Source organism: Littorina saxatilis, unplaced genomic scaffold (assembly GCF_037325665.1).
Source record: "Littorina saxatilis isolate snail1 unplaced genomic scaffold, US_GU_Lsax_2.0 scaffold_844, whole genome shotgun sequence".
Classification (NCBI taxonomy): Eukaryota; Metazoa; Mollusca; class Gastropoda; order Littorinimorpha; family Littorinidae; genus Littorina; species Littorina saxatilis.
The window spans coordinates 1-23988 of NW_027127298.1; the positions used below are offsets into that span (position 1 = coordinate 1).

Consider the following 23988-nt stretch of genomic DNA (forward strand, 5'->3'; position numbering starts at 1 on the left):
TACACGCACAGCCCCAGCCAACAATCTCGAAGGCTATGCTGAATTTGCGCCTGCTGCGAGCTGTGCTATTTTTAGATCCCCTAGGCTGCTGCTTTGGAGTCTGGCACACACGCAGCGCGCAATAATTTAATGAAGGGCTACTTCTCTCTCTGTGTTGATAGAGACGATCTGTTTTCAAAAGATCCGACACTCAGCATGCATTCGATATAATGTTTATACCATATTAAAGACAATTAAATGATGAATTATCACATATATATAAACTAATTTAGACGAATAAGAACATGCTGAAAGCCTGCACTATTTTCTTTAACGCACGCACAAAACCGGATACGTACACTGTTTCTTCCTGTTTTCATTCAAAATGGCAACCAACGTGTTCAATTGATGTGTGTACAAAAGTGAATCGCAGTTTCTATTGCCTCGGATACTGTAGTTACTTCATATTCAGTGAAGGAAGTCTTGGATTACGTCTTCAAGTATCGACAGTGTGAATTTTTTGTATCAGTTTCCAGTGCTTGGATGTGATGTATTGTTCTAAATCGCCTGACAACAGTCATCGATTGTTTTCAAAGTTTTACAAAGTGATTTGCTGTTTTTATATTTAGTCAAGTTTTGACTAAATATTTTAACATCGAGGGGGAATCGAAACGAGGGTATGGTGTATGTGTGTCTGTTTGTCTGTCTGTGCGTGTGTGTGTGTGTGTGTGTGTGTGTGTAGAGCGATTCAGACTAAACTACTGGACCGATCTTTATGAAATTTGACATGAGAGTTCCTGGGTATGAAATCCCCAAACGTTTTTTTCATTTTTTTGATAAATGTCTTTGATGACGTCATATCCGGCTTTTCGTGAAAGTTGAGGCGGCACTGTCACGCCCTCATTTTTCAACCAAATTGGTTGAAATTTTGGTCAAGTAATCTTCGACGAAGCCCTGACTTCGGTATTGCATTTCAGCTTGGTGGCTTAAAAATTAATTAATGACTTTGGTCATTAAAAATCTGAAAATTGTAAAAAAAAAATAAAAATTTATAAAACGATCCAAATTTACGTTTATCTTATTCTCCATCATTTGCTGATTCCAAAAACATATAAATATGTTATATTCGGATTAAAAACAAGCTCTGAAAATTAAATATATAAATTATTATCAAAATTAAGTTGTCCAAATCAATTTAAAAACACTTTCATCTTATTCCTTGTCGGTTCCTGATTCCAAAAACATATAGATATGATATGTTTGGATTAAAAACACGCTCAGAAAGTTAAAACAAAGAGAGGTACAGAAAAGCGTGCTATCCTTCTTACCGCAACTACTACCCCGCTCTTCTTGTCAATTTCACTGCCTATGCCGTGAGCGGTGGACTACGAGTATATGGTCTTGCTGCGTTGCATTGCGTTCAGTTTCATTCTGTGAGTTCGACAGCTACTTGACTAAATATTGTATTTTCGCCTTACGCGACTTGTTGATTCTTTGGATACGGTACACTGTTCCTAATCTGTAAATGGCAGTTTTTTTTTGTAATGTTTCAAAATGGTGTTCAAACAAGTGTGGTGTTGTGAATTGCAAAGGGAATTACAATGAAGCAAACAAGTGTCGTTTGTTCAAACTTCCAGCAGACTCATTAGAAAGGCAGAGCTGGATTGCAGCAATCCCTCCACGCGAACACTTTGTGATCAATCCAGAAACATATCGCATCTGTGAACGCCATTGGAAAGAAGGTTATGCTGCAAAAGGGATTGGAACAAAAGCACGGCCTGTTGATCCCCCAACCAAATTTGATGTTCTCAAATCATGTCTGCCGACCTCAAAACCTCCACCTCGTACAACGAATGCTGAGGACCGTCAGCTAGCCTTCTGGAGGGAAAAGGATACTATCAAAGACTTTTCAAGTTTCAGGCCAGAGTCAGAATTGAGAAAAAAGTACACGAATGTCATCATCAATAGAACAAACGATCGGCTTGTGTGTGTCTTCATGAACGATGATTTTAGCGAATCAGAAGTCTCCATCATTGTGGAAAACAAAGCGACACTCACTTGTGTACTTACTCTCATTGCATTTAAGAGTGGAATAAGAGTGCCCTTAGGGAAAATTCTGCATCCTAATAATGGCATGAATTCAAACAGTCAGTTTCTTGAAGCAGTTCATATAGCTGTCAACTTTGAACCCCACTGTGATTCTGTGACCAGAAAAGTTGTAGATATTTTGCGTTCTCATTCGTCCGAGTCTGACTGCTGTAGAGACAATAAGAATGCCCAGAAACTGTCATTTCTTACACATCAGCTGCAGCTTTTGATTGAGAAGCAGTACTCTGTCAATAGCAATGACACATGAAATTTTGAAATTAATGGTTGAATGACAAGAAACACATCATTTTAAAGAGATGAAAATTCTGAGCACATAGCAATTTGTTTTATTTAAATCGGTGCAGTAGTTCTCAAGATATGGTCATTTTAGTTGAGAAATTTTGGGCGTCATTTGAGGACAAAGCTAGTAGCTAAATACATGGGACATAGACTGATTGCTGTGGCAATGACATGAAATTTTAAAATTAATGGTTGAATGACAAGAAACACACCATTTTAAAGAGATCAAAATTCTGAGCACATAGCAATTTGTTTTATTTAAATCGGTGCAGTAGTTCGCGAGATATGGTCATTTTAGTTCGAAATCACTTTGCTTTGAGCGAGCCGAGATCGCAACCTCTTCAGGCTTTTGATCGGCCGAGTTTCGCATTTTTCGGGTCCAGTTTTGCGCAGCATAATCGTTGGGAGTAAGTCATTTCTCGCTCGATTCTTTTGATTTTTGGCTTAAATGAAACAGAAGTTAATGTTTTACAAACTGCATTTGAACCGTGTATGCCGATGGAAGTTTTCAGACCAAATTTTAGTGAAACTCACACGAGTAATATTCACCGTCATGCTGACGGAGATGTAGCTTCCGGTGGGTCGCGGTTTTCTGTATGGGAAAGATGTAAAGCTTTCTCTGATTGGTTGCAAAATATCACAGCCCTCCAATGAAAATTACGGTATTCCCAGCAGTTTGAAATGAACTGGTCGTCTGCTAAGAGTGACGCGAAAATGGCCGCGAGAGGCAGTGAAGACGAACACGCACTTTCACACTCAAAATATTCCAAAACACATCTTTTATTAATTTCATACAGTAAACTTTGTTTTTGAATCATTTCTTTATTCATTTGATACATAATTTGTGACTCACAAACATCAATTATGCCAATTATTTTTCACTCAAAGTGAAAAAAAAGTGCCTTTTCACTGTGTCCTCAGTTGACGCTGGGCGATGTGGCAATGCTACTGTCAATGATTATTGTTTTGCCATCGAGTCGTTCCCCCACTGCAACTATGAACTTCTAAGAGAGTATCTTGTGCTGCCCAGTAAGCGTAAGCTGCAATCTGTACTGTAGTTTTATCAGTTGACACTGACTCTGTGTTGAAAGGAACGTTTGAAAAAGTTAAGATCGACCAGCAAAAGAATGTGTTCTTGTTGGTCGACGAAGTGAAAATTAGGCCGACTGTTGCTTTTGCTGGTGGTGTTTTGAGTGGTATGGCAAAAAATGATGAGAACAGCAAAGCAACGTCCATGCTCTGTGTAATGATGAAGGCGCTACACAGGGGACCTAGCGTCATGATTTCTGTGACACCCGTGCACAGGCTGACAGCGGACTACCAGTACTGTATGGCGTTGTGATGGAGGCAGCAGGTCGTGTAGAGAAAGCAGGTGGTCATGTTTTAGGGTCCATAACAGACAACCACAAGGTCAATCAACACTTTTGCAAACTGTTCGACAGACAATCAGAGACAACTGCCATAGCCAAGCATCCACTGAGTGAAGAGCGTACCTGGTTCCTCTTATTTGATACAGTTCATCTCCTCAAGTGCGTTCGCAACAATTGGATTACTGAAAAGACCAAACAAATAACGCTTGGTGATGATGCAACTGCATCTTTTGAAGACGTTGTGCAGCTGTACAAAGAAGAGAGAGACAACATCCTCAAGACAAGCCCACTCACTCAGTCTGCTGTTTGTCCTTCAAAGCTTCAACTTCAAAATGTGAAACATGTTTTGAGAGTTTTCAATGACAAAGTGGTTGCCGCACTGAGGTTGAGAGGATGCAGTCAGACGGCTAGCTTCATTGAAACAGTCCTCAACTGGTGGAAAACTGTCAATGTATCTGGAAAAGGACAAGATCAGCGTCTGAATGACCCACATCGTGCTGTCCAAGAAAAAGCTTCAACTTCCCTGGATACTTTCTTGATGATTTTCAAGCAGGCAGAGTCAGGGCAGGGAGCATCACGGATAAAATGCCTTACTCATGACACCAGGAAGGCTTTGGTTCAAACCATGGAAGGTCTGAAAGCTGTTTGCCAGTATCTGCTTACTACTGCCGGATTTGACTATGTTGTTTTGAGAGAAATTCAAAGTGACAGACTCGAAGGTGAATTTGGAGTCTATCGACAGACAACCGGGGCAAACTGCTTCATGACATCTAGAGATGTATTTTCTGCCAGCCAAAAACGACTCGCCAAACATGCAGCTTCTTTCCTGGAGTCTATCGAGGTTGAGTCTGCGCCAAAAGAGCACACCTGCCTAGGTATTAGTGTTGACTTTGAGGATGCAGCCTCCATGGAGATCTGTATAGCAGACGTGACACTGACAGCAAGTGAGGAGAGCAGTGCAGCTTATGTTGCAGGCTTGCTGGAAAGCAAGTGTGAAGAGGAGCTTGGGTTCACGGACGAAGAGCCCTTTGTCACCAGTGAGGCCAAGGATTTCATCCACCAAGTGTCTAGCTCGGCAAGTTGAAGACACCACATGCCTGCACATTTGAGCTTGTGAGGATTGGACTTTCTTTTGTGAAAAAGGCTCGTCATCGGGCATGCTGCCGCAAGAGACTGACTGGCATCTTGTGCACATTGGCCAGTTTCAATGACATAGACATTACTTGCGATAGGCTCTTCAGGCATCTCTCCAATGTGCTGCTTCATGGACTTCAGAATCTGGAACGAGACCACGAGAAGGATGCAGTTCTCCTCCAGACTTCAGTGAAAAGAGCTAGAATGATCTGATCCCAGCGAAAGGGTAGGCCTAAGCTTTTTTGACCCCGCCCCCCTCCCACTAAAAAAGGAAAGATAAACACACAAAAATCCCCCATGCTGGTAATGTAAGGTAACATCCCAAGCCTAAGGCTTGGTTATCTGGGTTCAAGTCCCGGCCAGTGTATCTTGATTTTTTTGCGTGTGTAAAATAGTGCAGGCTTTCAAAGTATTTTCACTGAAGTTGATGCAAATTATTTGAATATTCAACATATCTTTCACAATTACAACTAAAATTAACATTGTATTGCTTTTCAGAGGACACATTTATAAGTTAGTGAACTCTACAATTATATTGATGTTCATAACGTTTTTTGCGTCTCTTGAATAGTAGCCTTTTTACTGCTCAACCCCCCCCCCCCCCCCCCTCCCCCCATATTTCTTTCTCTCTTTTTCATTTTCTTACTTATGAATATGATATCCATTGGTGTTTCATTTATTTCTTTAAGTCCTTTACTTGAATGATGATTTTAAAACAAACTGTTAAAGGTCCTCGTCTACATTTTCTCACAGAAATTGAGATTTGACCGCTATAATGTTTAATCCATTCACTAACACTTTCAAAAAAACACCCCCCTCCGATCACAAAGGACGGAGCAAGTGTAGCCGTTTGAAAATTCATTGATGTATTCCATCGTAGTAGGATATCCTTATTTGGAACATAATCGTAGTAGGATATCCTTATTTGGAACATAATGTAAACCGGAAGTTTTCAAAGTGCTTAACCACCCAGAATTCCTTGCGGTGAACAGCCGCTGCCTTGACGAAAGTTCTCTGGTAAGTTCTTTTTATCAATTATGCAATACATTCTTGTCGTATAAGACTTTTAAGTGGCTGCAAACAAGGCTTCATAATGCACCAAAACAGTTTCAAGCAATGTGTTTGCTCTGTTCACGTACTGTGTTCGTCATTCGTAGATATCAAATCTTAGCCGAGTTGACGCATTTCAGGGAACCTCTCAAAAGTCAGTTTTACGCTAACAGCATTGCACATTACGGTACTTTATGTTTGATGGCGGTTTACAAAGAGGCTCTGCTTAATGATTCGGTTCAGGAATTAAGGAGTCATCATAAAAATAAAGCAAAAGCATAGGTCTAACACTAACTCAATGTTTCGAGAGGCACAGTTCCGACACAGTGACACACGTACTGACGTAGCCTACACTGACAATGAAATCTAAAACGCTTGCAATCGATCTAAATTTGTATTTCTGCACACACAAAATATTTCCACTACAAAATAAGGATCGGAATCAAAAACAATTGTATTTTCCAACAAGAGTCCTTGATTTGTGTGCTTTCATTTTTAATGAGTTTACGTAGACTAGTCTAGTACCCGCAACACCGATGTCAGAATCGCCATTGATTTTCCTGCAAGACTAACAACTACAGATCTAACTGAATCAGTTGAATCGGAGATCTAGATTCTCCGGTCGAATCTTAGAATGCAGCTGGTTTTTATTTTTGTATTTCTTATGTCTATGTGTGTGCCGTATGTGTGTAAAATGTGCGTGTTTGTTTGTATGTGTAAAATGTGCGTGCGTATGTCTGTGGATGTGTGTGCGTCTGTGTGTGTGCATGTGTGTACGTAGTACGTGCGTGCGCGCGTGTGTGTGACATTCACGTGGTAGTACGAGTGATTGTGTGAATCGGAGTATCTTTACGTGTTTGTTTTCTTATACCTGATCATGTTTTAGACGATTCATGTATGCATTTATAGTTCTTAAAAATGCCAAACGTACTGTATTGCATGGTAGGTATAACTATAAGCCACGTATTTTATTCACTTATGATTCATGTCTGTCAAGTATAACCGTTTGTCCATTTCTTAGACTGTGTCTTTTAACACTTTTGTTTTGTTGTTTCTTTTTTTTTCTGTAAAACTAAAAGCTGTCCATTTCGATACTCAGGTCGAACACAGTACGCTTATCTCATGTCTCAACTCTGAGCTAAGCATCGTCTCCACCGATCAGAAGAGGCAGGGCAGGGCCAGCAGGTGCGGCAGTGTTACATTGTTTGTCAGCGCAATCGGGGACACAGCGAGTCCGCATGCGGACAGCAACTCAAGAAGCTGCCGCCAAGAGTTATCGGGAAGAAAGATCCAGTCTCTTAGTCTCACAGTGAGTTTGTGTAGTTACAAATGTAATGGTTTGAAGATTTCTTCTCTCTGTTATTGCTTGAGTGCTTATGTTAATCTCAGTTATTCAAGTATGGGCTGTGTAGTGTAAATGCGTGTGTGTGTGTGTGCGTGTGTTTGTGTGTGTGCATATGAGAGAGAGAGAGAGAGAGAGAGAGAGAGAGAGAGAGAGAGAGTGGTGACACACTATACTTCCGTTTGCTGTTTAAATGGATACTTACAAAATCGACAATCCCATCAATCAGTCGAGACACAATTTATTAACAAAAGAATTTTAATTATATACCAACTTATTTAATGCATACACTCTTACATAATTATGTATACATCTGAATGCATAAAGCACACACACAAACATGTACAAAGTAACCCCCCCCCCCCAAAAAAAAAAAAAAAAAATATGCTGATAACTAATGAATTACTTCTACAACTTACTTCAAATTTGGTGTACATTGGCCTGAGATATGGGATGATAATTCCACAAAGTTTCATGAATGCCGGTCAAGTGCGCATGGCTTATAATTATATCTACATGCCACTTGTTTCATAATACTACATCTATTAAAACAGATAAAATGGATACAAATTTGAATGCATTACATTATTTCATGACAATAGGACTTTTAACTGTGTTGGTCAGAACATGATTAACGAGATGACCGCGGGGGAGCTGGTCCTGTCCATTGCTGAGCGGCTCCCATCCCCGGTTTTGGGCATGGCCTGCAACCTTAACAGAGGATCCTTCCCAGAGGAGCCTACTTCAAGTGCAGCCACATGTCCTTCCAGGTGTGTTTGTCACCACTACCAAGACCTGTAATTACAAAAATAGTACTTAAAAATCTGAAACAGTTTCAAAAATGTTAGCACACTGCTGTTAATCGCCATACGTTATACATGACTCGACTATGATGTGCCGTAATTATGCATTTAAATTATGATGAAAAAACAACAACCTGAAAAGTGATGGGCGTGTCCGGATAGGGCGGATAATCGTTATATGAAATCTTTAGAAATGTGTCCTGTTTCAGTTATTAATCTTTAAATGTTATAACAACATCCTGGAAATTCAGTAGAAATGGCCCAGTCAGGCTGATTTTTTGGCAACTACAGGGTGACCTTAAAAAAATGCAACCCTCAAAAATGCGAATAACTTTACATCTGTTGACCGAATCACTTTATATTTGGGGGACATAAACTTCAGCCTATCCATTGTCCCTTCCACATCTTGGCAACTTTTTTTGAAATAGCACAAAAGTCTGACCATTTGATCTACAAAATTGCCCCTTTGTGAAAGTGTCACGGTAGCTGAAGTTTATGTCCCCCAAATATAATGTGATTCGGTCAACAGATGCAGAAGTTATTAGCATTTTTGAGGGTTGCATTTTTGGGGGGTCACCCTGTCACCCAGTCTTCTTCAAAATGGAAAAACAACACTGCTAGGCACAACAGCTGAACCAAATCAATTTGAGTGGGCAAAAGTTGTTCTTCAATTTGAGATAATAAAACAACAAACAGGGTCACTCTTGCTCACACAATCAAATCTGCATCTAAATCAGTATGTGTTGTTCACATATCTTGTCTAACATGGACGCTATGCATATATGGCAGGCTGAGCGGTGTAGGTGTCAATACTCTCAGCAGGCATAAAAGGCAGTTTTTGAAGCCATTTTAGCGGGTAATAAGACAAAGAATGGTACATTTGAGTAACTCGCAAACGCATTGCCTTCAAACTTTCGGAGATTTGTGTTAACACATGTCGTAAAGTACACACGAAATCTCAAGTCATGTGAGGTATTAGTTCTGCTGTTATGCGACATCCCAAAAAGAGTTTTAAAAATAAGGATCTACCCTGTCCGATTGAACAGAAGAAAAAAATAGAATTAGCATGCATTTAGAAAAATGAAAAGCTTCATTTTACCCTTAAATTTAATACAGTTTCACCAATGGCTGTTCAAAGCGCACTTGTTTAAACGCACACACACATTTTTGGAAAATGCTTTTTCAAGAGCCATTGATCAGTTAAGCGTGTCGGCAGTGAGCTTTGCTATGCGTAGGCCGACATTTGCGCTCAGCGCTCTGAATGAGTCAACTTTAAAAAACTACTTTCGCGTTGAAATCCTCATACCACCCATGTCTGATAAAATATGTACATGAAATTTGAGTATGTGGCGCATCTGTCATTGTTCTTGAAGATTTCAACAAATAAAATTTGTTCAATGATTCAGCAAAAACCTATCGTCAATTTAAGAACTGTTTCTGACATGACAAATAACAGCAGACCTAATGTCTCAAATTACTTGAAATTCCGAAAGTACTTTACAACATGTGTTAGCACAACTTTCCGAAAGTTTGAAGGCAATGCGTTAGCGAGTTACTCAAATGTACCATTTTTTGGCTCATTACCCGCTAAAACGTCTTCAAAAACTGCCTTTTATGCCTGCTGAGAGGATTGACACCTACACCGCTCAGCATGCCATAGCGTCCATGTTAGACAAGATATGTGAACAAAACTTACTGATTTGAATGCAAATTTGATTGTTTTGTCTAAGAACATGCTAAACATGTTTTGTTTTAGCAGTTCTGATTTGTTGTCAATTTTAACGCGGGAACCTTCATTTTGCGAATTTGATTTGGGTGTGTGTGTGTGTTGTAGGTTTCACTGTATCGACACTACGTCATGTAAACTCAATCTGTTTTCTGAATAAGTTAGGGGCATAAAAGGCCTTTCCAGTCATATAATTGGTTTTACGATAAACGGCCTCATCATAAAGATAACTTACTGATTTGAATGCAAATTTGATTGTTTTGTCTAAGAACATGCTAAACATGTTTTGTTTTAGCAGTTCTGATTTGTTGTAAATTTTAACGCGGGAACCTTCATTTTGCGAATTTGATTTGGGTGTGTGTGTGTGTTGTAGGTTTCACTGTATCGACACTACGTCATGTAAACTCAATCTGTTTTCTGAATAAGTTAGGGGCATAAAAGGCCTTTCCAGTCATATAATTGGTTTTACGATAAACGGCCTCATCATAAAGACCTGCCCTCAAACGCATCTGTAAAGGTTTTTGACTCACATGCGAAGCAAAAGTGAGTCTATGTACTCACCCGAGTCGTCCGTCCGTCCGTCCGTCCGTCCGTCCGGCCGTCCGGAAAACTTTAACGTTGGATATTTCTTGGACACTATTCAGTCTATCAGTACCAAATTTGGCAAGATGGTGTATGATGACAAGGCCCCAAAAAACATACATAGCATCTTGACCTTGCTTCAAGGTCAAGGTCGCAGGGGCCATAAATGTTGTCTAAAAAACAGCTATTTTTCACATTTTTCCCATTTTCTCTGAAGGTTTTGAGATTGAATACCTCACCTATATATGATATATAGGGCAAAGTAAGCCCCATCTTTTGATACCAGTTTGGTTTACCTTGCTTCAAGGTCAAGGTCACAGGAGCTCTTCAAAGTTGGATTGTATACATATTTTGAAGTGACCTTGACCCTGAACTATGGAAGATAACTGTTTCAAACTTAAAAATTATGTGGGGCACATGTTATGCTTTCATCATGAGACACATTTGGTCACGTATGATCAAGGTCAAGGTCACTTTGACCCTTATGAAATGTGACCAAAATAAGGTAGTGAACCACTAAAAGTGACCATATCTCATGGTAGAAAGAGCCAATAAGCACCATTGTACTTCCTATGTCTTGAATTAACAGCTTTGTGTTGCATGACCTTGGATGACCTTGACCTTGGGTCAAGGTCACATGTATTTTGGTAGGAAAAATGTGTAAAGCAGTTCTTAGTGTATGATGACATTGCTAGGTTTAGTTATTTGACCTTGACCCTGAAGGTCAAGGTCATGTCAAGGTCAAGCATGTGAGTCGTATGGGCTGTGCCCTTCTTGTTTTATGACGAGTAGTGTAGAACAATCACCATCTTACACATCTGATCGCAAGATTATGCATTCCCGAAAAATTCTATGTCTCCGGCGCATCAGTATCTGTCTGAAGGGTTTGAAAACAAATAATTACAACACACACACACACCCCTCCCAACCTCCACCACCACCCAAGAAAACAAGAAGGGCAAAGCCCATACGACTCACATGCTTGACCTTTACATGACCTTGACCTTCAGGGTCAAGGTCAAATAACTAAACCTAGCAATGACATACACTAAGAACTGCTTTACACATTTTTCCTACCAAAATACATGTGACCTTGACCCAAGGTCAAGGTCATCCAAGGACATGCAACACAAAGCTGTTAATTCAAGACATAGGAAGTACAATGGTGCTTATTGGCTCTTTCTACCATGAGATATGGTCACTTTTAGTGGTTCACTACCTTATTTTGGTCACATTTCATAAGGGTCAAAGTGACCTTGACCTTGATCATATGTGACCAAATGTGTCTCATGATGAAAGCATAACATGTGCCCCACATAACTTTTAAGTTTGAAACAGTTATCTTCCATAGTTCAGGGTCAAGGTCACTTCAAAATATGTATACAATCCAACTTTGAAGAGCTCCTGTGACCTTGACCTTGAAGCAAGGTAAACCAAACTGGTATCAAAAGATGGGGCTTACTTTGCCCTATATATCATATATAGGTGAGGTATTGAATCTCAAAAACTTCAGAGAAAATGGGAAAAATGTGAAAAATAGCTGTTTTTTAGGCAACATGTATGGCCCCTGCAACCTTGACCTTGAAGCAAGGTCAAGATGCTATGTATGTTTTTTGGGGCCTTGTCATCATACACCATCTTGCCAAATTTGGTACTGATAGACTGAATAGTGTCCAAGAAATATCCAACGTTAAAGTTTTCCGGACGGACGTCCGGACGGACGGACGACTCGGGTGAGTACATAGACTCACTTTTGCTTCGCATGTGAGTCAAAAAAAGAAGAAAAGAATAAATACATTGATAAATACAAGAATGAAAGAATTAATTTACTTTTTTTTCAATTGTTTTTTTATAACAAATCTATTGCTTCTAGGTCATCATTATCAGGCCGATGATTAAACCAAAGCTCAGTCACGGAAATATATATGGACTAAAAATGACGTGTTTTTTTCTTGCAGGACAATGGCTTGAATATGACTTCATCCTGAATCGGCAGAGCAGCGATGTATTCTTATATGGATGCCATGGACGTCTTCCACCTAGCGGGCACACAGATGGTTCACAAATCTACCCACTTGTATATTGCATACCTACCCCCTCACTCTTAACCATTGCTCCTTCACTTCTGCAGCTGCATCAAAACACACACACACACACACCACACACACACACACACACACACTTAATACCGATGCCACATTTCAAGTAATCGGGCTGCAGGTATATTTGTCTTCTTAAGTCCACAATCAGAATGGCAGGAGCTATTGGAAAAAACGTTTTCTTTTTTACATTTTACGGTAATTACATTTTTGTCTTTGATCTTCAGGCTTCCATAACAGTTCTCTAAATGTATTGAGAATACGCCTGAAACGTTACATGAACCAAAACAACAACAACCAAAAAACAAACGCTGTGCATAGGGAACACAAATATCAATGATCTTTCTTTATTTGGTGTTTAACGTCGTTTTCAACCACGAAGGTTATATCGCGACGGGATATCAATGATAATTTAGCAGGGAGAATCAGCCGGGACATTATTTATTATTCTGAATAGATCAACATTCATATATGCATCAAGTGTACTAATTGATCCTGCTAAATAGTTGTATTTGTTTGTGACTGATGCACTTTTTATTCACTTTGCACATGTATCACGTAAGAAAAATCAAGGGAGGTAATTTTGCTCGGATTAGATGGTTCCCTCCCCTGATAACAAAAGCACACAAATTCATTTTTCCCCTCTTCTCGTATGTGTTATTCAAACGTTTTGTTGGTTTTTGTTGAATATTGATGTGAAAGGTTCAGTCCTTCCCGAGTAAACTATTCGATTTACAGTCTCAGAACAGACCAGGCCTGAAAAGACCATCGCTAAACACATCAACTAATCAGCCTGGGTGCAGTTTGTGATTGTTTTTTGTTGACTGATTTGTGAACGAACACAAGCAGGAATCTGTGATGATAACACATCAAAATAAATTATCACTTTGCGCATGAAGCAGCCAGGTTGTCGAATCTAAGTCTTTGTTCATGTACAATCTTGTCTAAATCTGAGATGGTGAGCCAAAAGTTTTCATGGGAACGACTGTGCCTTTCTGTGTCTCTCAATTTTTACACCACTTGCTACTCATGATTGCATGACACTAAGAACAGGCAAGATGTGGATATTGTGGTTTTAATGATACATTCGGACATACAAATGGTTACCGTTGTTTTCTTAGATACGTGTGATCTCTCTTTTTCCCCTGGTCCTTTCTTTTTGATGTTATTTAGCCTGAAGTTTGTTGCAACTATTGGTCCGCTTGCATTTGTTGTTATAGTAATTGTGGATATGCTATTTAATTTGTCTGTGTTGCCTAATTATGTTGTCACTGTCAGCTTGATGAATAAAGGCTATGAGAAAAACAAAATGTTACCCTTCACCATCAGCAAAATATGCAGCTAGCTGCATATACTAAATATTTCTGATACCTTGACCAAATACGATGTTTATTTTTGCGTGTTCTCGTTTTTTCAGAGCGAACACACACACGCACACACACACACACACACAGTCTCTCTCTCTCTCTCTCTCTCTCTCTCTCTCTCTCTCTCTCCCACCCACACACACACACGTACACGTACACACAGTTTCAATGTTAAAAACTTAAAACACGTATCCCTGTAGCATCGATGAAGGTTGTATGCAGGAACATCATAAAAGCTTGCTTACAAACGGACTCGCTGTCTTCGAATAAAACAGCTTTCGAATAAAATAGCTTACCGTTGGATCTTTGCTCAAACTGCGGCTTTCTTGTCCACATTCCTGGCGCACAGATCTGCAATGTGCAACGTTACTGTTGAATACACACACTTTATGTTGAAGTCACAGGGCACAGACAGACATATCGTTTTTGCGCTAGACCTAACTTTTAAAATCTAAATAATAAATTGACAGCTTGTTACACAAACATTCTTTAATCATAAAAGAATTCGTTTTTCATCAAGACAAGATCAGAACAATTCGAAGTTGTGAAAGTTTAAAAAAAGAAAAGCCCGGAAGCAGGGTCACGCAAGGGTCGTAGCAGACGACGGCCGGTTTATCAGTGCAAATCGCCGTTCCTCTCAACAGTCAAAAGCCATCGCTAGAGTTCTTGTGAACCACAGCCGTTGTTTCGTGCATAAAAAAAACGTGCTATTGTAGATAAGCTCACGTCGAGTCGCATTCAAATAACCAACTATGACGACTGCATTGTGAAAAGGGAAAACTGGATCACACGGGTTCACGATGGCTCAGGGGTAAGATAAACCACGCAAAAATAAATTCTTTGAAAATTGTTCGCTCTTTACGGAGGGCACCTTGGATGTTCTCAATTGGTGAGTGTTTAAATGAAATGGTGTTTGTACTGTGTGTAAAAGCCTGACCGTATCTGTGATGGTTTACGGGAGGCTTACTCTGCCTTTAATCACACAATGTAAAAACGTGGTGGTTAAAAACTGAATAGTATCATATGAATCTCTGAACAGAATCTTTTTTTTTCCAACAGTCGTTCGTGTAAGGCACACGCAGACGGAATGTAGCTGAAGCCACACCGTAAAAACTAAGAACAGATCTATAGATTCTAAAACAAATGTGACATTTTAGTTCTATTCATCTGGATGAGCTTGATCTGTCCGAAGTAGAATCGCCGGGCCACTGAGAATGCAACTCCCCTCCCCCCTCCCTTTCCCACGACACACACCACGACACGACACTAGCTGAGAAAAGGAAAACGTGTAGAGGAATACATAATGTAAAAACCAGATCTAAAAGTAAGCCCGGTTTACCATTTCAAACCGCCTTTGAATATGAAATGTTCGGACGCGCCCTTTCAGCCTACAGTGAAATGGTAATGTACACGTACAAGCTTTGTTTCAGAACTGTGAAACGTAATAACTAGGTTTGAAAATTGAATTCAAATATATACAAGTAAAGTTAATGGAAGATCAAAGTAAAGGTTGGGTGTAATGTCAAAAAGCATACTTACATTCCGTTTCAGCATGCTCAGTCTTCCACAGGAAAAACTCCTGCTTGCGATTTTGCCAAAAGTACTTTGAACACACCCCCGACGTAACTTTCAATGAGCATCATAGTATTTTTGCCACTTGCCGGTTGAATTTGGCGCCTAATTCCAACTTCGCTGCATCTCAGGGTTGTTTCTGGTCCCCCAAATGTACACATTCAGACCTATGCCGCCCTGATCGATCACAATTTTGCTTTTTACGTAACTGGCGCAAGATGGCAGACATCTTTGGACCGTAAATGACTCTTTGCGCATGCGCCGCTAATAATTTGATTGGTCGATATTTTTAGGTAAAGCACATGGTCTCAGAAAACAGAAAAGTAAACATTGGAAGCGTGAGTCACGCTCCCAAAAAATAAAAACTTTGTTTACATATAAAAAAAATTCTGTAACTTTTTGCCCCATGGTTCATTCATCATCTGAAATAACTTTTTAGCGAAATCTAACCATAAGATTATTGGAAAAAAGTCAAAATGTAGACGACCACCTTTAAGTGTTGCAAGCTAAAATTATTAATTGATTGATTTTAAGACTAATAATTATTGTTTTATTGAGTCACTTGAGAAAAAGTGACTATGTAATCGGTCAGTGTTAGTCTGTCCGGCCGGCCGGCCGGCCGGCCGTCCGGCCGTCCGTAGACACCACCTTAACGTTGGACTTTTCTCGGAAACTATCAAAGCGATCGGGCTCATATTTTGTTTAGTCGTGACCTCCAATGACCTCTACACTTTAACGATGGTTTCGTTGACCTTTGACCTTTTTCAAGGTCACAGGTCAGCGTCAAAGGAAAAATTAGACATTTTATATCTTTGACAAAGTTCATCGGATGTGATTGAAACTTTGTAGGATTATTCTTTACATCAAAGTATTTACATCTGTAGCCTTTTACGAACGTTATCAGAAAAACAAGGGAGATAACTAGCCTTTTCTGTTCGGCAACACACAACTTAACGTTGGGCTTTTCTCGGAAACTATAAAAGTGACCGGGCTCAAATTTTATGTGAACGTGACTCCCAGTGACCTCTACACTTTGACGTCTGCTTTGGTGACCTTTGACCTTTTTCAAGGTCATAATATTCAGAACTGCGAAAGTGACTCGATCGAGCGTTTGCTCTTCTTGTTTTGATTGAGAGAGACTCTCCGTTCTGGTAATGCTCATGCTACCTCACAATTTCTGCAAAAACTTAACTCACTCTAGAAGCAATGGGATTAATCAAAACAAACACACAGTACTTACTATCCTTTTAGATAGTAATAACAACACATAACAAGAAGAGCAAACGCTCGATCGAGTCACTTTCGCAGTTCTGAATATTATATGAGGCATCAGATGGACAGGAAGAAATTGCTATTCACAACACAATGCATACCTGATGTAAAGAATAATCCTATAAAGTTTGAATCAAATCCGATGAATAGTTTCAGAGATATGATATTTCAATTTTTTTCCTTCAAGACATACCTGTGACCTTGAAAAAGGTCAAAGGTCACCAAAGCAGACGTCAAAGTGTAGAGGTCACTGGGAGTCACGTTCACATAAAATTTGAGCCCGGTCACTTTTATAGTTTCCGAGAAAAGCCCAACGTTAAGTTGTGTGTTGCCGAACAGAAAAGGCTAGTTATCTCCCTTGTTTTTCTGATAACGTTCGTAAAAGGCTACAGATGTAAATACTTTGATGTAAAGAATAATCCTACAAAGTTTCAATCACATCCGATGAACTTTGTCAAAGATATAAAATGTCTAATTTTTCCTTTGACGCTGACCTGTGACCTTGAAAAAGGTCAAAGGTCAACGAAACCATCGTTAAAGTGTAGAGGTCATTGGAGGTCACGACTAAACAAAATATGAGCCCGATCGCTTTGATAGTTTCCGAGAAAAGTCCAACGTTAAGGTGGTGTCTACGGACGGCCGGCCGGCCGGCCGGCCGGCCGGCCGGACAGACTAACACTGACCGATTACATAGAGTCACTTTTTCTCAAGTGACTCAAAAAGGGCCAAGTAGTCTTACCTCTTCTTGTTCTAAACTCTCACTCTCAGCAAAAAAAATTCATCTCAAAACTCATAAAATAGCATTTTTATGTTCACTCTATATCTTCTTTAACAGAATTACGGACAAAAACAACAAAATACAAACTATTTTGGCAGTAGGAAGTCATACAATTGAACAAAGCAATGGCCTCTGAGATCAGAGGCCTGAATTTTGGTCTGCATGTCCTGAGAGAAGTAGTCCTTGCAGACCGGAGACGCCGGAACAGGAAACTGCATGGGGTTCAACGAGTTCACCCGGCCGGTATGGGTTGTCTTCCAATCACAACAGCAAAATCGCGAATGCGAATGGGAACAAATTTTGTAAGAAAAAAAACACAATTTGTAAATGAGTTTGTAAGAAAAAACAAAATTTGTAAATGAGGGCCGAAATGACAATTGGGCCAAAACGACCATTTGGGCCTAAACGACTTGGGCCGAAACGTCTTTGGGCCGAAACAACTGGCTACCATGTACACCCACCTACTTGATGGCATCTTCTACGCCGTGTTCTGACGATGTTCTGGGCCACTATCGCGAGAAACTCAGGCAAAACCCTACAAGGCGCGAGGACTCTGTTGTGTTGCCCGACGGTGTGTTGTATTCTACCGTGAGGGAAGAGTTTGCTGATATTTTCCGAGTCTGGGAAGAAAGGGAAGAAGCCCAGAATATGATGGAACAATATTGCAGCGAGTCTAGTTCGGCTCTCGAGGCTGAAGAAGAAGACTGCGGCGACGACTCCAACGATCTTACCTGTGTACCCACACCACCATTAATACCCATTCGCAGAGGCGCCAAACATATTCAACCGCATCTTCTGTAGACAGCATCACAGGCTATGTCAAAACAGCATCACAGGCTATGTCAATACAGCAACACAGGCTATGTCAATACAGCATCACAGGCTATGTCAATACAGCATCACAGGCTATGTCAATACAGCACCACAGGCTAAGTCAATACAGCACCACAGGCTATGTCAAAACAGCATCACAGGCTATGTCAAAACAGCATCACAGGCTATGTCAAAACAGCACCACAGGCTATGTCAAAACAGCATCACAGGCTATGTCAAAACAGCACCACAGGCTATGTCAAAACAGCGCCCCAGGCTATGTCAAAACAGCATCACAGGCTATGTCAAAACAGCACCACAGGCTATGTCAATACAGCACCACAGGCTATGTCAATACAGCACCACAGGCTATGTCAAAACACCACCACAGGCTATGTCAAAACAGCATCACAGGTTATGTCAAAACAGCACCACAGGCTATGTCAATACAGCAACACAGGCTATGTCAAAACACCACCACAGGCTATGTCAATACAGCACCACAGGCTATGTCAAAACACCACCACAGGCTATGTCAATACAGCACCACAGGCTATGTCAATACAGCACCACAGGCTATGTCAATACAGCACCGCAAGCTATGTCAAAACGGCACCACAGGCTATGTCAAAACAGTACCACAGGCTAAGTCAATACAGCACCTCAGGCAAAGTAGATGACAGCACCATCGACCAGGTCAACCGCATCATTTACCCCGAGACAAGCCAGGGTGGTCGACCCCGGGAGGTACAAAATGTCGTACAAGGTTTCTCTTCTCAGCTCACTTTTAAAGAGGCGCTACTCTGACAACAGAAAAGCCGCCTATGGCTACTCAAAGGTGTACTTCAGTGAAAAACTGATGGACGCTTACGCAGACATTGACTATAGCAAATTCGACGTGTTGGGATGTGTTACCTGCGAGACATCTGTGGATACTAGATTGTGTACTCAGTGCGGCGTTGCCAGCCGCTGCAGCACGTGCGTCAAGCGCTTTGGTTGCCTCACCCGCGAAATCCTTGTTTTTTACTACCTATTTTATTCATGTTTTTACATTTAGTCAAGTTTTGACTAAATGTTTTAACGTAGAGGGGGGAATCGAGACGAGGGTCGTGGTGTATGTGTGTGTGCGTTTGTGTTTGTGTGTGTGTGTGTTTAAACTCAACCTTAAGCACGGTATTGATATCAAAACGAAGTGTGTTCCCAAACTGTTAAAGTCTATCAATGTGTCCAAATCACCAGGTCCCGATAATGTGCACCCTAGAATTCTGAGAGAATTGGCAGATGAGTTGGCTGAGCCACTGGCTACTGTGTTTAGGACATCTTTGTGTGAAGGTGTGTTACCAAGACAATGGAGGGATGCAAATGTGACACCGCTGTTTAAGAAGTGTGGCAGGCAGTATATTTTGACTTATAGTTATAACTTCATTTGTTTGTGTCCTTTAAAAGAATAATCTTTTCATGTGCCTGTGCAGGAATCAGTTGCCTGCTTATTATTTGTTAAAATATGCTTCATTGAAGTGCCTATTGTTTGTATGGCAAGTTTTCATTGGCTTATGCAAACTGTACTCTCATTGGCAGTTTAGTTGCCAATGTTGGCTTGGAAGACTACTTTTTTTGAGTGAACTAAGCTCACTGCATTTTTTGGTATGCTGACACCTGTCAGTGTCATTGCATTGTTACCACCTGAACCTGTCTGTACAAGACTCCTTTTGCTGTTTTGGTAAGTGAGATCATGCTAGTATGAATGCTTTATTTTAGTAAATAGATTGACTTAAATGAATTGAATGACAGGACTGTTGAATGAAATTGTTTTATTATAACTGTATGCCAGTTTACTGTTTAGTTAGTTCAGTTTGAATGCTTTGGAATGTGAACATAAACTAGTTTGGAGCCAGCTTCTTTATTTTTGATGGCGTTCATGTTGTTCATAAGTTACTTTCTGAATAATGTGTCTAGGGAAATGTCAGTCTCAATTGCTACTGAAAGAAGGCACATGATGTATTTTTATTATTGGAAACAAAGAGTTGGCTTGTGTAATACCTGAGTTTGATATTTATTTTCATTGTCTACATATATAATGTGCACATAGTAATAATTGGTGTAATGCTTGTAGTTGTAGGTTATACCCTGGCCAGACTGAGGAGTGAGAAACCCTCATAACTACAACTACAGTATTTTTGAGGTATGCGATATTTATTATTGCGGAGTGACATTCTTTATATAAGAATGGAGTTCATGTTAAATTATTCTCAGCATGTCAGATTCACATGTTGATGTTGTAAATTGGTTGCATTGTATACATATAATATTTACGTGTATGCCGTTTTGTATCGATGTCTCGGTGAAGCAATGTTGCTGAACCAAATGGAATATTTGATGTATATATATGTCATACTTCATTTACTTGTGAGAGCTGTAATTTGTTTTAATGTTAATGTGAATCAAATGAGGTAAACTATTTAATTATTTATTGATTTACAATCTTAGAACTTTATTGTACTGGAACACCACGTTTACATTATTTTATTTACATGTGTTTCAGGGTTTTTTCCATGTGATTCTTTATGCCTTATGGTGAATAAAAAGCGAAGTCGGACTATCATCACACCGCCTTGTCTGCATGAGTGCGAGACGGTTACAGAAGGGTGACAAGTCCAAGCCTGGAAATTACCGACCAGTATCTCTGACAAGTATAACATGCAAGACAATGGAAAAAGTTGTAAGAGACTCACTGTTTGAGCATATGGAGAGTAATGGTCTGTTAATAGAGTGTCAGCATGGATTTGTGTCAAAAAGATCATGTGTAACAAATCTGCTCGGAGTCCTTGATGACTGGACAAATAGCCTAGACAATGGAAAGCCGGTGGATGCGATATACCTGGATTTTTCTAAGGCATTTGATACGGTGTGTCACGAACGCCTCCTCGCAAAGCTCAAATCGTATGGTGTCACTGATGAGGTCAATGATTGGATCGGCAGCTTTTTAAAAGACCGTCGCCAAAGAGTAAAAGTAAACGGTACCCTATCCGACTGGGTGGAAGTGACAAGCGGAGTGCCTCAGGGCAGTGTTTTGGGTCCAGTTTTGTTCGTTGTGTTCATAAACGACCTCCCAGAAGTAGTGGAGAGTCTATGTAGCATGTTTGTTTGTTTGCTTAACGCCCAGCCGACCACGAAGGGCCATATCAGGGCGGTTATGTAGCATGTACGCCGATGATACGAAAATTTACCGATCAGTGGACACTGTCGATGACTTCGCGAAGTTGCAAAGTGACCTGGATAACCTCACAGCATGGGCTGATAAATGGCAAATGAAATTTAATGCGGATAAATGTCAGGTGCTACAGTTGGGACAGAAAAACGTGAAACATGTGTATAGTATGAAAACGGCTGGAGGTGATGGGAGAGTGGACCTGGGTAGTTCAAGTGTGGAAAGAGATCTTGGTGTGCATATAGACAATGAACTCAAATTCTCCAAGCATGTAGAGACCCAAGCAAATAAAGCAAATAAGATTCTATACTGTTCAAAAAAAGAAACGCATAGTTGCTACTTGCCAAATTTGTTTTATTTTTCGAAAAAATTAACAGAAAATCCAATATTTAGATTATTTGTTTGAAATTTGGTATGGACACAGTTGAATGCACACACAGTTCATTTGCATCTTCAAATCAATCAGTCAATCAATACGATTGGGTGCCGAGGCTGTCAAGTCAGTAGGGGGTGTGACTGCCTTGAGCAGCAACAACTGCCCGGCACCTTCTGGGCATGGACTGGATCAGATGCCGGATATCTTGCTGTGGGATGGTGTCCCACTCCTCCTGAAGTGCCTGCAATAGATCGCGGTGATTTGCCGGCGCTTCTTCTCGCCTGCGCACACGTCTGTCCAATTCATCCCAGAGGTGTTCTATCGGGTTCATGTCTGGCGACATGGATGGCCAGGGAAGCACCTGGACATGGTGGTCGGTGAGGAACTGGGTGGTGAGTCGTGCTGTGTGCGGGCGAGCGTTGTCCTGCTGGAATATGGCATCCTGGTCAGCCAGAAGAGGAAGGGCGTGTGGGCGCAGAATTTTCTCCACGTATCGCTGGGCAGTTATGCGCCCTTGGACGTGCACCAGGGTGCTCCTTCCAGCGGTATTGATCGCCCCCCACACCATGACGCCTCCACCACCATGAACGGGTGCCTCATCCACACAGTTGGGCGCGTAACGTTCGTTTACTCTCCGGTAGACCCTCCTCCGACCATCATGTCGCTGGAGCAGGAAGTAGGACTCGTCGCTGAACCACACGTGTCTCCAGTGATTCCGGACGGTCCAGCGAAGGTGCTGGTTGCCCCACTGCACTCAGTTCTGGCGATGGCGGCGGGTGAGGACAGCTCCTCTGTGGGGTCTGCGAGCTCTCAAACCAGCTTCATGCAGGCGGTTCCGCACGGTCTGGTCCGATAATCGGTGTGGTCCGGGGAGAGCCTGGACAGAAGATGAGGCCGACAGGAAACGATTCCGGAGGTGGCGGAGCCGTATGAAGCGGTCGTGAGCAGCAGTTGTCGCCCTTGGTCTTCCCGCTCGTGGCAAGTCAGCAACGGAGCCAGTGGCTTGAAACCTGACCCACAGTCTACTGATGGTGCTCTGGGACACGTGGAAGTGCCTGGCGATTGCACTTTGACTTTGGCCTGCTTGTAAACGACCCAATGCAATTTGGCGGTCTTCTCTGCTCAATCGGGCCATCTTTCGTCGCTGAATTGTCGTCTGATTTCTTTGTAGCGAACAATCCGCTTTTATGGGTTTTGGAAGACATGGTGAGAGCTCAATATTCCCCGAGTTTCACGAGATTACTCTGAAGCATGACGAGTGGTCATGCCAAATGAGCAATTTTGACATTGTAGCCACTGATAACGCATGCGTCACGTGCAGAGCTCACTTGTGGCAATGGACGAAAGGTCGACGACCAGATAAACATTTTCTGCAGTTTGGTGGATATCCTTGTAGCCATATAACTAAATTAACCAAATATTACAAGCTATGCGTTTCTTTTTTTGAACAGTATAGGACTTGTGAGAAGGTCGTACGAGTACCTTGACCAAGAATCAATGAGAATGTTGTTCATAGCTCTGGTGAGGCCTCATCTGGAATTCGCAAACTGTGCCTGGAGTCCACGCTTGGAAAAGGACAAAAAGCTTATTGAGGGTGTGCTACGTAGAGCAACAAAGTGTGTACCGGGTTTGAAGGACCTAGAGTATGAGGAGCGTCTCAAAGTCATGAAGATACCTAGTATGTGTTACAGAAGAGTAAGAGGTGATATGATAGAAGTGTACAAGTTCATGCACGGTGTGTATAACTGCAAGAATCCTCTCGAACTCAATCAGCAATCTGGTACTAGAGGACACTGTTACAAATTAAAGAAAAACGCATGTAAAACCAGCTTGAGACAGCACTTCTTCACAAACAGAGTTGTAGACACTTGGAATGCCCTGGACAAGTCAACAGTGGAGGCGCCGTCATTAAACAGTTTCAAGAACAGAATTGACAATGTGTTCAAGGACTACATGTATTGTGCTAAAGTTAGCCACCCAGTGTTTGCCACGAAAGCCACGCATGCCACTCTCAGCCAAATATATACGACACCGGAAGAAAATCTCGACAATAAGGCACGATCAAAAGATCGTTACACTAGGTCATCTCGAAGTTAGGAAAGTTAATAGTACTGATCAAAAGATCAGAT

At 41.1% G+C, this 23988-nt stretch overlaps 2 long non-coding RNA genes across 2 annotated transcripts; one reads left to right on the plus strand and one right to left on the minus strand.

Annotated features, from left to right (window-relative positions):
- Positions 1-7920: 7920 nt before the first annotated feature.
- LOC138955763 (uncharacterized) lies at positions 7921-15900 on the minus strand. Its single transcript, XR_011452360.1, has 3 exons — positions 15380-15900; positions 14137-14191; positions 7921-8058 (listed from the first exon to the last, which is right to left on the minus strand). It is a non-coding gene; the product is annotated as an uncharacterized lncRNA (long non-coding RNA).
- A 3813-nt stretch (positions 15901-19713) lies between these two features.
- LOC138955765 (uncharacterized) lies at positions 19714-20780 on the plus strand. The gene is made up of 2 exons (XR_011452361.1): positions 19714-19995; positions 20395-20780. It is a non-coding gene; the product is annotated as an uncharacterized lncRNA (long non-coding RNA).
- The last annotated feature ends 3208 nt before the right edge of the window (positions 20781-23988 follow it).